This window comes from Etheostoma spectabile, chromosome 20 (genome assembly GCF_008692095.1).
Source record: "Etheostoma spectabile isolate EspeVRDwgs_2016 chromosome 20, UIUC_Espe_1.0, whole genome shotgun sequence".
NCBI lineage: Eukaryota > Metazoa > Chordata > Actinopteri > Perciformes > Percidae > Etheostoma > Etheostoma spectabile.
Genome location: NC_045752.1, coordinates 22,998,978 through 23,012,007, shown reverse-complemented (window position 1 = coordinate 23,012,007; position 13,030 = coordinate 22,998,978). Strand labels below are relative to the sequence as shown.

At 42.1% G+C, this 13,030-nt stretch overlaps 1 long non-coding RNA gene across 1 annotated transcript in view; it reads left to right on the top strand.

Moving 5' to 3' along the window:
* Positions 1-13,030, top strand: part of LOC116670614 (uncharacterized) — a 23,924-nt gene that overhangs the window by 5,022 nt on the left and 5,872 nt on the right. Inside the window, exon 2 of the long non-coding RNA XR_004327069.1 lies at positions 7,265-7,271. This is a non-coding gene — a long non-coding RNA (uncharacterized LOC116670614). The remainder of the gene's footprint in view (positions 1-7,264; positions 7,272-13,030) is intronic.

Here is a 13,030-nt window from a genome sequence, read left to right as displayed (position 1 = left end):
CGCCCCTTGAAGACCTAAGACCACAGCTCCCGCACGCAGCTTTCAGCCATGAAACTTTGAACATTGTCCCCTCAGGTTCAATGCCCCCACACCTCCACCGGGAATGCACGAAAACTCCGCCGGAGGTGTCGTGAGTTAAATCCAGTCGAAAGGGCCTCTCCAGACGTTCCAATTACCACGCACTACGGCCTTTTGGTCTACCCAGGTTGTCCAGAGTCTCCCCCACCCCTTGACCCAACTCACCACCAGTGGTGATCATGTGAAAAACAGCTCGCTGCCCTCTCTTCACCCGGTGCCAAACATACGGTCCTCAGATCAGATGAAACTATTATTAAAAAACGATCATTGACCTTTGGCCTAGCGTTGCTCTGTTACCACTACACTTATGAGCATCCTCGATGTTCGAACTGGTGTTTGTTAGGACAATCCATGAACTACACAGAAAATTCCAACAACAAACACCACGCTGATGTAGATGGAGGCCGTTCCCCTCATCACGCCTCTCACAAGTATCTCCATCATTGCCCACTGTGGTGCGTTACGTCCCCCAGCAAGAAACATGGAGTCCCGTACTGGAGCCCCATACAGGACTCCAGTTCAAGGTCTCCCAAGAAGGCTTAATAATCTGAAACTCCTGTTTGGTGTCATATCAACAACAGCTTCAGAGTTTTACCCCACATCAACCCAGGCGTAGGAGGACCCTCTGTCCACGGGGTAAACTCCACGCACGGGCGCTCAGCCGGGGGCTTGGAGTATCCCCACAACCCGCACGCCTGCGCGCTCAACACCTGGGCAACTCGGAGTAGGACAGACGTCCAACCCCGTCAGGAGTGACGGTTCCAGAACCGAGACTGTGCGTGAGGAAGCCCCACCAGATCTAAACTGGTACCTCCACCTCTCGCACTAAGTTCCGCTCCTACACAAATAGAGGTGGACTGTCCACGTCCCCAGAGCACAGCCTCTGCAGACCGGGTCTGGTCCGGTCGAGGCCCACTGACCTTCGCGCACACCCATTATGGCAGGCACCCGACCCCAGGTTCATCCCACAGGTGGTTGAGCCATGGTGATGGAGTGGGGTGCCACGTAGCTTTCTTCGGGCTGTGCCCGACCCGGGCTCCGTGGCAAACCGTCCACCAGGCGCTGATGACAACCGCCGCCGTTGGGGCCTGGCTCCAGCGGGGCCAACGGGCCTCCTCCGGGTCAGGGTCACTCCCGACTCTTCCTCGGTCTCGTCATAGTGTTTTGAACCATTCTTCGTCTGGCCCCCTCACCTGAGACCACTTGGCATGGGAGTACCCTACCAGTGGAGCACAAAGTCAAGACAACACAGCCCTCATTCATAGGAAACACAAACGCTACTCACCACGATAAGGGATGGTTCCCGTGAGAGGGATAGGAGCAGGATTATGGAACATTATTTTTGCTGCAACAAAATATTAAAATTTAGCCAACCAGGTCTACAAAGTACTTTTGCATTTTCACATTACCTCTGAACAAAAAATGTTCTGTGTGCAAATATCATGTTACACATCCATGTATTTTATTGTTATAATGCCCATCGGAAAAATAGTCACAATTAATTAAAATGAAAGCATTAAGACTTACATCCTAACTTGAAATCTGGAAAACTGCTACGAAAACCATGCCTAGAACCATGAACAAATGTTAAAAAAAAGTATTTTTTTCACACAAAAGTCTTCTTAGACCTGCTCCTCTGGTGTCCCCCCCTACCTGTGGTCAGCATGCGAATGGATGTGCTATCTTTGCAAAACAGAAAATCTCACTGATACAAGCATTGAAAATAATGTGCACCGGATGAAAAAAGACAGCCTTAGTTCTTGCCAAAAAACAAAGCCTGCTGAGATTTGGTTATTTAAAGTGGTAAAAAAAAATTGTAAGAATAAAAATAATGTTTTTTCATTTTTAAAATTTGTTTGTGATTGGGGGGGGGGATTTTTTTTTTAAACACTGCATTTATGCATTTGTGTTGAATTTTATGCACTATTTACTAGTTCTTCTGACTCAAGTATTGCTGGAAAGTGGATCTTTATATAAAGCGAAAACAGATTACAACCAAATATAAAAAAAAACCCACAATAAAAATATTGCAGTTAAGGCATTCTGTATGCTTCATTATTTATTCTCCCTTTGTGATCACTTTTCTAATTATATCTAAAGACAGCACCATGTATCCTAGCATAATTTACTCTTCCCTCCTCTGTTGCATTCTTTGTTGAGAAGTAATTCCTTAAAGGCAATTATGTATTAATTAAACCTCACTTGGACTTAATATTTTTCAGAATTTGTTTTTTTACCAAGATTTACGCTCATGTCACAAACGGCGCATTCAATATGACTCTCCATCTGTACTTTTCGAAGTTTGGAGGAGTCGTGCTAGTTTGAAAAATCAAGTATAATAGGCTATTAGATGATACCGATTCCACTATCTTTGTCATAAAATAATCTACCTGCACCATTAGTTGCTGTACATTACGTGACTTGCTCTCGCTACTGCGGTGATCCCAGAACCTCCGACAGACACAGAGCCCCGTTGGAGACTCTGGGCTTGAATCAACAAAGTTTAGGGATGCTGACGCTGCTCTACCTCAGAGCGGAAAACTGAAATAAAGAAGCACATCAGATCAGACTGTAGTAGTATGATCGTTGGTGCGGTTCATCTACGGATACCACTCTTAAGCCAGATTCTCCGGTAACGCGCTGTTTGGTCTTGTGGTTGCGCGCCCAAGTTTGATTGTTGACATTCTCACCTTGCCCAAACAACCACACCACAGTCAAAACTGCTCTCGTTCCATTCACCCGAACTAAAGGCTGTTGGTGTGCAAACACGCCCTAAAAACCCACTTAGGATTTTTTTTGTAGGAAAAAACATTCATTCTCTCAAACCTGCGAAAGACAGTTGCTGGAGAAATTCTGAACATACACCGTGAATACCTATGTTGGACGTGATGTCTAGCGGAGGTACCCTTCACCCTGACCGCAGCTTGCTTCACACTGTGTACCCTGGCAAGGATTGCAGGGGATGGGCACATAACATTGAAAGAGTAATGCAGTCGTCAGATCCCTGAACACTGCATTAGTAGATAGCCTACATGTCAGTAACATTTTGCTGCTGTAAAATAAAAAAAAAAAAAAAAAAAAAAAAAAATGAACGAAATATTTGCACTGGAAGACAACCGGACCAAGGACTGAGCAAGAGAAAATTTAGACATGGGGCATTAGACAGTTTGTCTTGATGGCGCATGGTCGCCCTGGGAATAGGGTATACCCCGCTATATGTGAGTGAAAAATAGGGAACATTCCTGAACCCAGGGCCACACTTACACTGGCTCAGGTGCGTTTGCTTGGGTTATACATGTAATAGTTTCAAAACACCCAAACACTACACGGGCAACATATACCAGCAGTGATTTGTTGGAAACCAACTAAATTATTGGAAATAAATAGAAGGTTTAACTGCAGATATGACTTGAAAGTACATCCAGTGTTGCCCTAAGGTAATGAATCATTACATTATTTATGTTGTAATTTCGTAATCAATTCATGGTATCCTACCAAAACAACAGTGTAAAGTCAACTAGAACGGCGTGTGCAATCACACTATCTTACTGTGGTTCCTGTATTTTCATTTATCACAAAGTCTGTCTTCTCTTTACTCTGCCTTGTGCACAGGTGGTGACGCACTGTTTTATTTGCACAACATATGTGTCAGGTTGGGGATGATGGAAGAGGCTGTGAGGAGGAGGACAACAGCGCGCATGCTGACCGGAAGGTGGGGAGTGTCGGAGTGGGCTGCTGGCGTTCGGTCCGCTCTCACAAATGAGGTGTCTGCATGCTTTCATGAGGCACTCTCGCCGTGATTACTGTTTTCTAGGTCAATAATTGTGTATATAAGCGTGGAGAAGATGACGTTTCTGCTGAACTCCAGCTGCTCATTACATCAATCTCACATAAATAAGTTTACTCCGTACTTTACCGAAGTAAATCAATTAGGTCATACTTTTGACTTTGATTCGTTTACATTTTGCAAGCAATCTCAGACGTTTTACTACCACTACACTTCTAACGCTTACGTTCATTTTTGATCAGTTTCGGGCAGTTTTTGTATTAGAGTTTGATGTATACTCGCAGAAAGGGTCTTAAATTTTGTTGTATTATAATGCCATGTTTTGTTTCAATTCATTCACTTGTGTGACTAACGTAGTTGAATTCCTTCCCAAGCAAATTATAACATGTCCATGCAGCAATGTTCTGATTGGATGTTTTCGTGTTCTTGTTTTTATTTTGCTAGTTTGTTTTTCATCTTGTCTTTGTTTTGGACCTTCCTGCCCTGTGTTTTCCCACCTTTGTAATTGTTCTCCCACCCTGATGTTGTTTCACTTGTTCACTGAGTCGTCGTGTCACCTGTCTCTTGTTCTCATTAGCTGTGTATTTAGTCTCTGTGTTTTCTTGTTTTGTCAGGTTGTATTTCTGTCTGGATTGTGTTTTGTTGATCTACCTGTTTCTCATCTGCTTTCCTGTATTCCTGTGTTCTCTGTTTGACTTGCACTTCGTTTTTTGGTATTCTTTGCCTCGCTTACTCTGGACCCTTTTTGTCTGATGTGTTGTTTTGTCATTAGTATCGTCTTAGCTCCTATTCTGGCCGCTGTCTGTCAAATGTTCTTGACCCCAATTTACCAAGGATGACAATTGGTTGGTAACTTAGCAGCGACCGTATCCCAACCATTGTCATTTCAGCATTTAATGGGGTGGGTTCACGTTGACAGATTGTTTGTTTTGAATTGAACACATGTCCATCTTAAGATCAACGGGAACCTGTGCTAACTCCACAAGCACCTGCAGGTTAACACACCTATCGGACCAGCAGTCAACACACACACTACACACCACAACACCACAACACAAAACACACACACACAGCAGGGGCAGTGAAACGTGTTTCTCTAGGGAGAGGTTAAGATTGTGACTTGTAGGCTATAGATATAGTATATCTTATACTTTGTTGGTTTATTTGCTTTCTGATTTTTTATACAAGTTTAGGACGGACACAAGAATTAATGAAAAATCCGCAGTTTGCTTACCTACAGTAAATAGATAAGATTTATTTTATTGTCTGTAGTAATTACAATAATAACTGGAAAGGTAAACAACTAAAGTACATAATAGTCCAGTAAATTTGACAACCTTGCCCTTGGAATTATCTATAAACAAATACCTGTGTGTTCCCATTGCATACACCTCATTACGTTTGGAAAAACAATAAGGCACAGTTTTAACTATAGTAACAAGGAAGTGTTTTTTCACATTTTCACAACTGCTGCGTCTGTAACGCAGAATTTACCGACAATTGGTATCTTTGGCCTTTTACCGTTCATCGTTCAGTCAAACCAAACTGTTTCTTTTATTTTCACAAAAGATGCTTCATGAGCTTTCCCATGTATGTATTTACCGTATGTTGTCACTTACAGTGTTTTTCTCAATTGGTAAAAAACAACTTCTGAAACCCTTCCTCATTTACTGAAAAGTTAAACAAAACTCATCTCTTCAAGCACTTAGTTCAAAAACCTATGACTCCCTTGCAAAATGAAACTTTCGCTCTCAAAACAGTGTTACTACCATGTCGCCAACATATCCACCAGCGCATCGTAAACATACACCAGATGGAAAAAAACACATCTGTCAAAACATAAACTACACTATATTAAGTTAGTTCTCTTTGGATATGAACCTGTACCATTAAAAATTATTGAGCAGTCAGTACTGTTACCAAATGGAAACCACAGTGTTCTACGATTTGTTCATTGTACAGTTACGCCTACATGCACTGTACTACATTATACAAACCATACTAAAAAGTGGACAAAAATCAAAGAGTGGAGTGAAATTCTTCTTGTTGTTGGGCTGGGGTCGCCAAGCCTTCATGACAGCACAATAATTTCCCCCCCTGAGGCAACCTGTTTGTTTCTGAATCGGTTATATGGTTGTGTCCAGAGCTTTGAAACAATGAAAGCAATTTTGAGATGGTTGGTTCAATCAATGGACATGTGTTCTCTATTTGTGTTTGATTTTGTGACACGCTTGGGTTTACCAGTATGATGAACATGGCATAAGAGCAGAAAAATGGTTTCGAGTTTTTCCTGAAAAGTTAAGTGAGAGATCAATTGTGTTTTACCGTCGGGTGAAGTGGATTAGGTTTTGACACCAGATGCACAAGTCTAGCAAATAGAGTACGAAAACTTAGAACTTAGTTCAAGCCATGAGTTGTAGTGTGAGGTTTAGCAATTGAGAAAAACTATTTGGTGTTTCTTGATTTTCAAAAGGGTCTTTATTGATTTTTCCCTATAATACTCTACTATACATGTATGAGTTCACTAACACTGCTAAAACAAAAACCATTTCAGTCAGCAGTGTTAAAATACACCAGTTGAAATCCGTATGTTTTGATGTGGGTTGTGGACAGCAGTGTGTTAGCGTTGACAAATGTGCTTTAAATCAACCAGCGTTGTGCAGGTTGTGGTTAAAGTATGGAGAAGTGTGTAGAGTTTGAAAACTGTGTTCAAGCACGAAAAACAATCTAGAGTTTGGGTCACTGAACTGGCTCCTGCTTTCGTGCAGACTGAGTTAGAGTTTGCACGTTAATCCATTTGCCCGCTGTCGTCCAGAACACTAAAAAAAACGCATGGAATCGTTGTAGCTATTGTGGGGTTTTCTTGATCAAGACCTTGTTTTTACATAGTATTGGTTGTGCTGTTATTTCTAGCTGTTATTAAGGAGCACTGCAGGTCGTCTCTGTGCTGGGGGTGTGTGTACACATAACAGGAAGAACTACTCTATTCGTGTCAAACGGTAAACAGCCTTTATTCTTCCTTCTTAACTTCATTCTATTCCAAAACAACCAGCAAGAACGTTTTACCAGAAAACGAGTCTGTTCCTTGCATTCTTAGATGTGAGAAAACAGCCCCGGCTAGCGGAACAATGTGTCCGTCTCCGGGGTTTTCAACCTCTGTGTCTGGCAAAGAAATAGAGGGAATTAGCTGTGCCGCTGGAGGCCGCGGGCTAACATTACACATTAGTTTAGCTACGTTAGCGTTGCTATTGGTAATTATTGGTAAGCATACAGACGTGGACCCAAACAATGTTTGCCAGTCCATCTGGCGAGGGCACTGTGCTTTCCTACGACTGTTCAGGCTGTGTGAATGAAACATTAAGTGCTTGAATAAATGACCTAATTTAGTGGCCGAAAAAGCCTTAGTGTAACAGTTGTGCGTTGGCACAGCGCACCTATCTGTACGGGGTGGTAGAGTGTATAGTATTCTCGCCCTTCTTTCCTGCGTATGTATATGGGGGCAATGTATTCTCTTAAACGGGGTAAGACCAAACCTGTTTGACTGCTCTGCATGTAAACACCCTGATTGTGTTTCGAACCTTTGGTTTAACAAGCGTGCCATCTAGTTATGCATGGAAAATAAGAAAAAGGCTCACAAAGCTTCTTCGTACATCAATAAGAATTATTCATGAGGCACATTTCTGTAACGAGACCACATGCAGGTTTCAATATGATTTTCAATATTTTTGACTTAATAAGAGGGGAACTCACACTTGGCCCATTTGCCTTGAATGTGTGCCCGAGCACTGATTGTCATATGCCCTTGAGCAAGTATTTAACCCCAGCTGTGCAGTAAGTGCTCAGGACCGGTTAGACGTTCGCTGTTGGTAAATGTGGAGGCAGAGTGCTGAGGCGTATTATTAAAATGGCAAGATGGTCGCAAGGTTTTTTATTGTTTTCCATATTTTTCTTTAACACACAATTGTTACTGCAATGTGGGTATCATTTAGAGGCATCACTAATTAGACTAAAAAAAGAAGTTCTGGCTATAGTTTTAAAAACTGCCATAAAGCCCTTGTTTCTGCTGCACTGCAGCAAGAAATGAACACAATACAATGATTCAACATTTGACTGTGCCAATGATTCCACAGCTTCTTTTATAGCCTTTACCTCTGCTCGCGGAAACACAATCTCCCTCCATCAAAATGTGTGAATAATACACACATTAGGACAATGCTGTTAATACGGATAGCTAAATCGGGACACGTTACAAACGACATGTCTGGCCTAACAAATGTTTGCAGCTGTTGCTGAAAAAGAGCAAGAATCATCAGGCTGACACTTCCCCGTGCGTAGAGCAAGTGTAACACAGGCAGAATGTCCCATAGCAAAACACCAAGCAATGTAATAGAATCCAAAATATCAAAAACGTAGCGCACTGCATTCTACCAAACAGTTGAACAGCTTGCGTCTACTTAGAAAGACCACAAGTTGAATGAACATCAGGTGCGTCCCTTTCATTCCTTATGAGTCGACTCACACATGACTGAGGTGCACTAGCCTGGTTTGACACCAGACACTTAAACCTTCCCCAGCCCCTTCTCAGCTCAGTTCATAGCATTTCCAATAAGGCAAAACCCGCGGCAATGCTCTCGAGGCGCATTGGGATAGTCTTCAAACAATCACGACCACCGATCCCGTGGTGACGGTAGCACGACAGCGCATCAACGGTGTGCGTTCGGTGGCAGCTGTTGACTTGTAAACGCCTCACGTTTCTGATGGTGACCAATTTGTAAAATAGAAATGGGCTTGACGTGCTCTTGGCCAGACTGACTTGCAGAAGCAATATCAAATTTGTTGGAAGTGCGTGGGTTTTCCCAGGTCTAGAGGTGCACCGCCTACAATCACGAAATGTCTCTGTAGTGACGTCTAATTGCTACAACTAGAATGTTTATATTAATCTTTCTGTGACATTCTAATTAAACATGTAAAGTGTTAATGATAATCAGATGGGAGGAAAGACAGGAGAAAAGAAAGTTAACAGCAATCCCCTTTTGCACCCGGATGGCGTAGTGTGGGATAAAAACATTGCAGCTCCGTTTTGTGTGAGCAAACTTTCCGAGCCATCATGCGACACATAAATGAATAGCTCCCTGTGACGCACAAGACAAAACATCAACGCAGGTTTAAACAAAATAAGGAATAACCTGTGCTGACATGACTCACCCAATAGGTGACCAAGGGATATGATGTATCACAAAACAGTCCTGTCCACACCCCGACCCCATACACACACACAAAACACACCACACACACTACATCCTCTCAAGTCTAGCCCGGGGCGTTATCCATTTTTTTAATGCACTGGAAAAGGTCATGCTATCAAAAGTTGCTTGATAGACAAATGAAGCATGAATACCTGAAATACTCACACACCCCTGCTGTCCAACCTTGCTTCAGAACTCTTTTATTATGTGTGTGGTTTCCCGGCGCAGAGACCAGAGCGTAACTGCCTTGATCGATTTAGTGGTATTCCAAATCTGCATTACATTACCGACAATGAATATAGTTATTTGGGTGGTCAATTTGCATTTGTTAGTGGTAATGTCCATTGAATTTCAAAACATGGAAACCAACACTGATCATCAACTGTATTGGGGTTACTAGTGTGTGACTTTTTAATTATAATAGAACACGAAACGTAAAATGTAAGATCCGCTGTCACTTCCAAAGATTATGGATACCAATTTGATTAGATGTGCTACAATATACTGTAGATGAGGTCCTATTTAAACATAATTTAATATCTTGACGAAAGTTTAGACTGCACTTACGAGTTGAGAGTCCAGCAATGCCGTTGCCCTGTTTAGGTGTGGACATAGTTTTGCGCTGTATGTGTGCACATGGTGTGTTTTGGTAATCTGGAAGTGATGGCCAAATGAAGCCTAATGACGCTCATGAAGAATTTTCTTTATTTTCTTGAGCCCATAGATGGTGCTCTCTGTTCAAGAAGTATTGGCTCAAAAATAAGATAGGGTTTCATGAACGTCATTTGACACATCCGAGGTAAACGCTACGTCAGCATGTAACATGTCCAATGATATATCTCATCTGCAGATCTTAAGTAAACTATGTTTCAATTAGCCTAATCATTTTGTGTGTCTTTGATTCTATAATAGTCGTCATCTTCTGAACGGAAACACAAAACCTAGAGATGACCATGTCATCCGAACCTCTAAGAGAGGACAAAATTGTCTGATGTTTCTATTTTTTTGTATATGTAGTGTTTAAGATGCATGAAATTGGGTTTTACAGCATTTTAGATCTTGAACCTATTTTGTTTTAGTTTTAGTTTGCAGAAGAATGGGGATATGTTCCCCAGTAATAACCTTTGTGCTCCATATGATTTGCCAGTTCAAGGTCGCGACACTGCGGGAAAATGAAAATGTAACTGTTTTAAAAATACTCAAAAAGATCCTGTGGCTTGAGAAAGATTTGGTGTGGAGCCAGAAGCCACCACCCTCGCTCCCTGGTGTTGGACTGAAAAACTAACTAAACAAGTAAAACAAGTACTTATTCTAAGATTGATATTGAAAAACCGCCCAAAAAATAGTATCAATTGCCATTCCAACATGAGCGGAGACCCCACTGAGGACTACCTGGCCAAAACGCTTACTATAGTTATTTGCCTCACGATGACTGTTCCTGTCAATGATCTTGTTCATTAAGGCCAACATCACCTATCTTAGGGTTGGTGCCAGGAATTGTGGTTATCAGGATGTGCATATAAAGACGCATGCCCCTACTGCTTAGAGTGGAACAGGTGCTAAGGAATGTAGTTCTTAATTGTGGTTGTTATTTGTATTTCATTGGCGTCAAGCTATTTTATATGACCTGGATATTATAAAGGCACATGGGGCTTTTTCATATGAGAGGGTATTTAAAATGTGGTGTATTCTATCGCTGCTTCGTTACTACTGTTACCTTTTGATGACTAATTATCAGGCTGATAACCTTGAATGATTTCTTTAATCACTGTTCATGTGTAATGTAAATGTTGTCTCTAAGTGTTGTGCTATTTGACAGCTAGTTTGTGGCCATTTCGATGATCTAGTGAGTTTTTGTAACATACTGTACAGGTTTCAGTTTTACATACAGTTCCAGCATGTTTTCCCCAAAGCCATAAACACATCTGTGCATATTTAATACCTCGGACTTTTGGATACACCAAACTGTATTTGTGCATAATGTGTATACAAACTCTATTATCTTTCTTACTATTTAAGTGTCTCTCACAGACACGCACATTCCCCCTCTCTTTTGTTTTAACTCCCTTACATATTATGTTTATTTTTTATATTTTATATTTTTACATTTTTTGTGCTGACAACTTAAAGGTACTGCACCGTGTGTATAATGACAATAAAGGCATTCTTATCTATTCTATTTCGTCTATGTGCAGTGACCACTAGCCTACTTCCTGCCGGTGCACTGTGGTATTTAATAAGTGGTGCTGTGTTAGGCTCGACTCCACCAACCATTTTATTCCTTAGAGAGAGTTCTTTTGTCTTTTGCCAATGGGGTCCGGACCGAATGATGACTGTACACCTGCAACGTGAATCTATTTATAATTAATTAGTAGAATAAATTAAGATTTCCGGATGTGTTTCTTCCTGACGGACAGGACGCAGCTAGAGTTAATACGGCAGTAGCTTTCACTCAGTTTAAGCCATCAATCGGTTGTTTTTATGTGCGTAGACATTTGCAAGAGAAACAACAGATTGTGAGCGTTGACGAGGCAAACTGGTCTGTTTTCCTGGTCTCCTAACAAAGTCACCAAGGTACCAACCTTGACCATGTTTGGGCAGCTGTACAGTGCTGATGGACAGCGGTTCTCGCTATGGAATTTAAACCAAAACCTAGGTTTACCAATAATTAACAATGAAACAAATTGTGAGTTCATACACTGAAGCTTTGCTTCATTGTGTTGTAGGTGTGATGTGCTGTTCAACAAAGGGATAACATTAACTGTGGTTCTCTGTTGCTAAGCAGGTGTGGGAATGAAGCATGGCCTGAGGAGAGATGATGCGAAGAAATTACAAACAACACCTGATAAACCGACTGACTAGATTCCAGACACGCAGAGGAGGGGGGAGAGCACGTACGCCCACACACGTTCTTTCCGCCACCTATCTCTCTGCACTTAAGGTGCACAGCCGACACAAAACTTCTCCTCTCCGTTGCTCCTCTTCTTTTTATTCGCACACTACCCAAGCACCAGTCTCGCTCGCCTACTTTCATTATCTCACTCTCTCTCCCCCTCCCATGTTACACACCTGCAATCACTGGGGGGCAAGCTCTTTCAGAAAGGGGCAAATTATTGCTCTCTTTCTTTCCTTTTTTTACTTATTAATTTCCATTATGAATGCGACGGTCAAGTCATAATACGTGAAAAAATCCATTGACCCATTTCCTGGCGGGGCGCGCTGCTTGCAGTTGCCATTGCCAAAGCGTTGCAAAGAGGAAAAAAGTTTTGATAACTCAGTTTTCATGACAAACAAGTGCTTCTGTAGTGAGCTAATCCAATGTGGATATAAAGAAGCGTTATTTACTGCACAAAAGCCATCGCTCACTATGGCTTGCACATTTAGCTTCCGTGCAGGGATGTTGGTGTAGGTTTAATCAGTGCCTGTGTATTTATATATAATATATATATATATATATATATATATATGTGGGTGTGTGTGGTGGGTTGTGTGTGTGTGTTCTGGTGTGTGGTAGGGAGGTGGGATAAATGTAGGGTGGGTGAGAACAGTTTAAATGCTGAGCTTAGTTCGTGGTATACGTGCTGCGTTTATTTCATTTGGGATCAAATCATCTGCGTTCGCAGAGGTCAAACAGCTGTTTTTTAACTTAAAGAGCTACCTTTTTGGGGGTTTATGCTTTTATTCAATATTGGAGACAGATGGAACGGCGGGGGGGAGAGAGGAGAGAGGGGAGTCAGCAGAAAAGGGCCTTGGGCCGACCGAACCCTCGACTTAGCCTGAAAATGTCCACTCAGGTTCAATGCCCCCAGCCTCCACAGGGATGCACGAAAAGCTCCGCCCGGAGGTGTGAGTTGAAAGTCAGTCGGACAGGGGCCTCCTCCAGACGTTCCCAATTTACCCGCACTACGCGTTTGGGCTT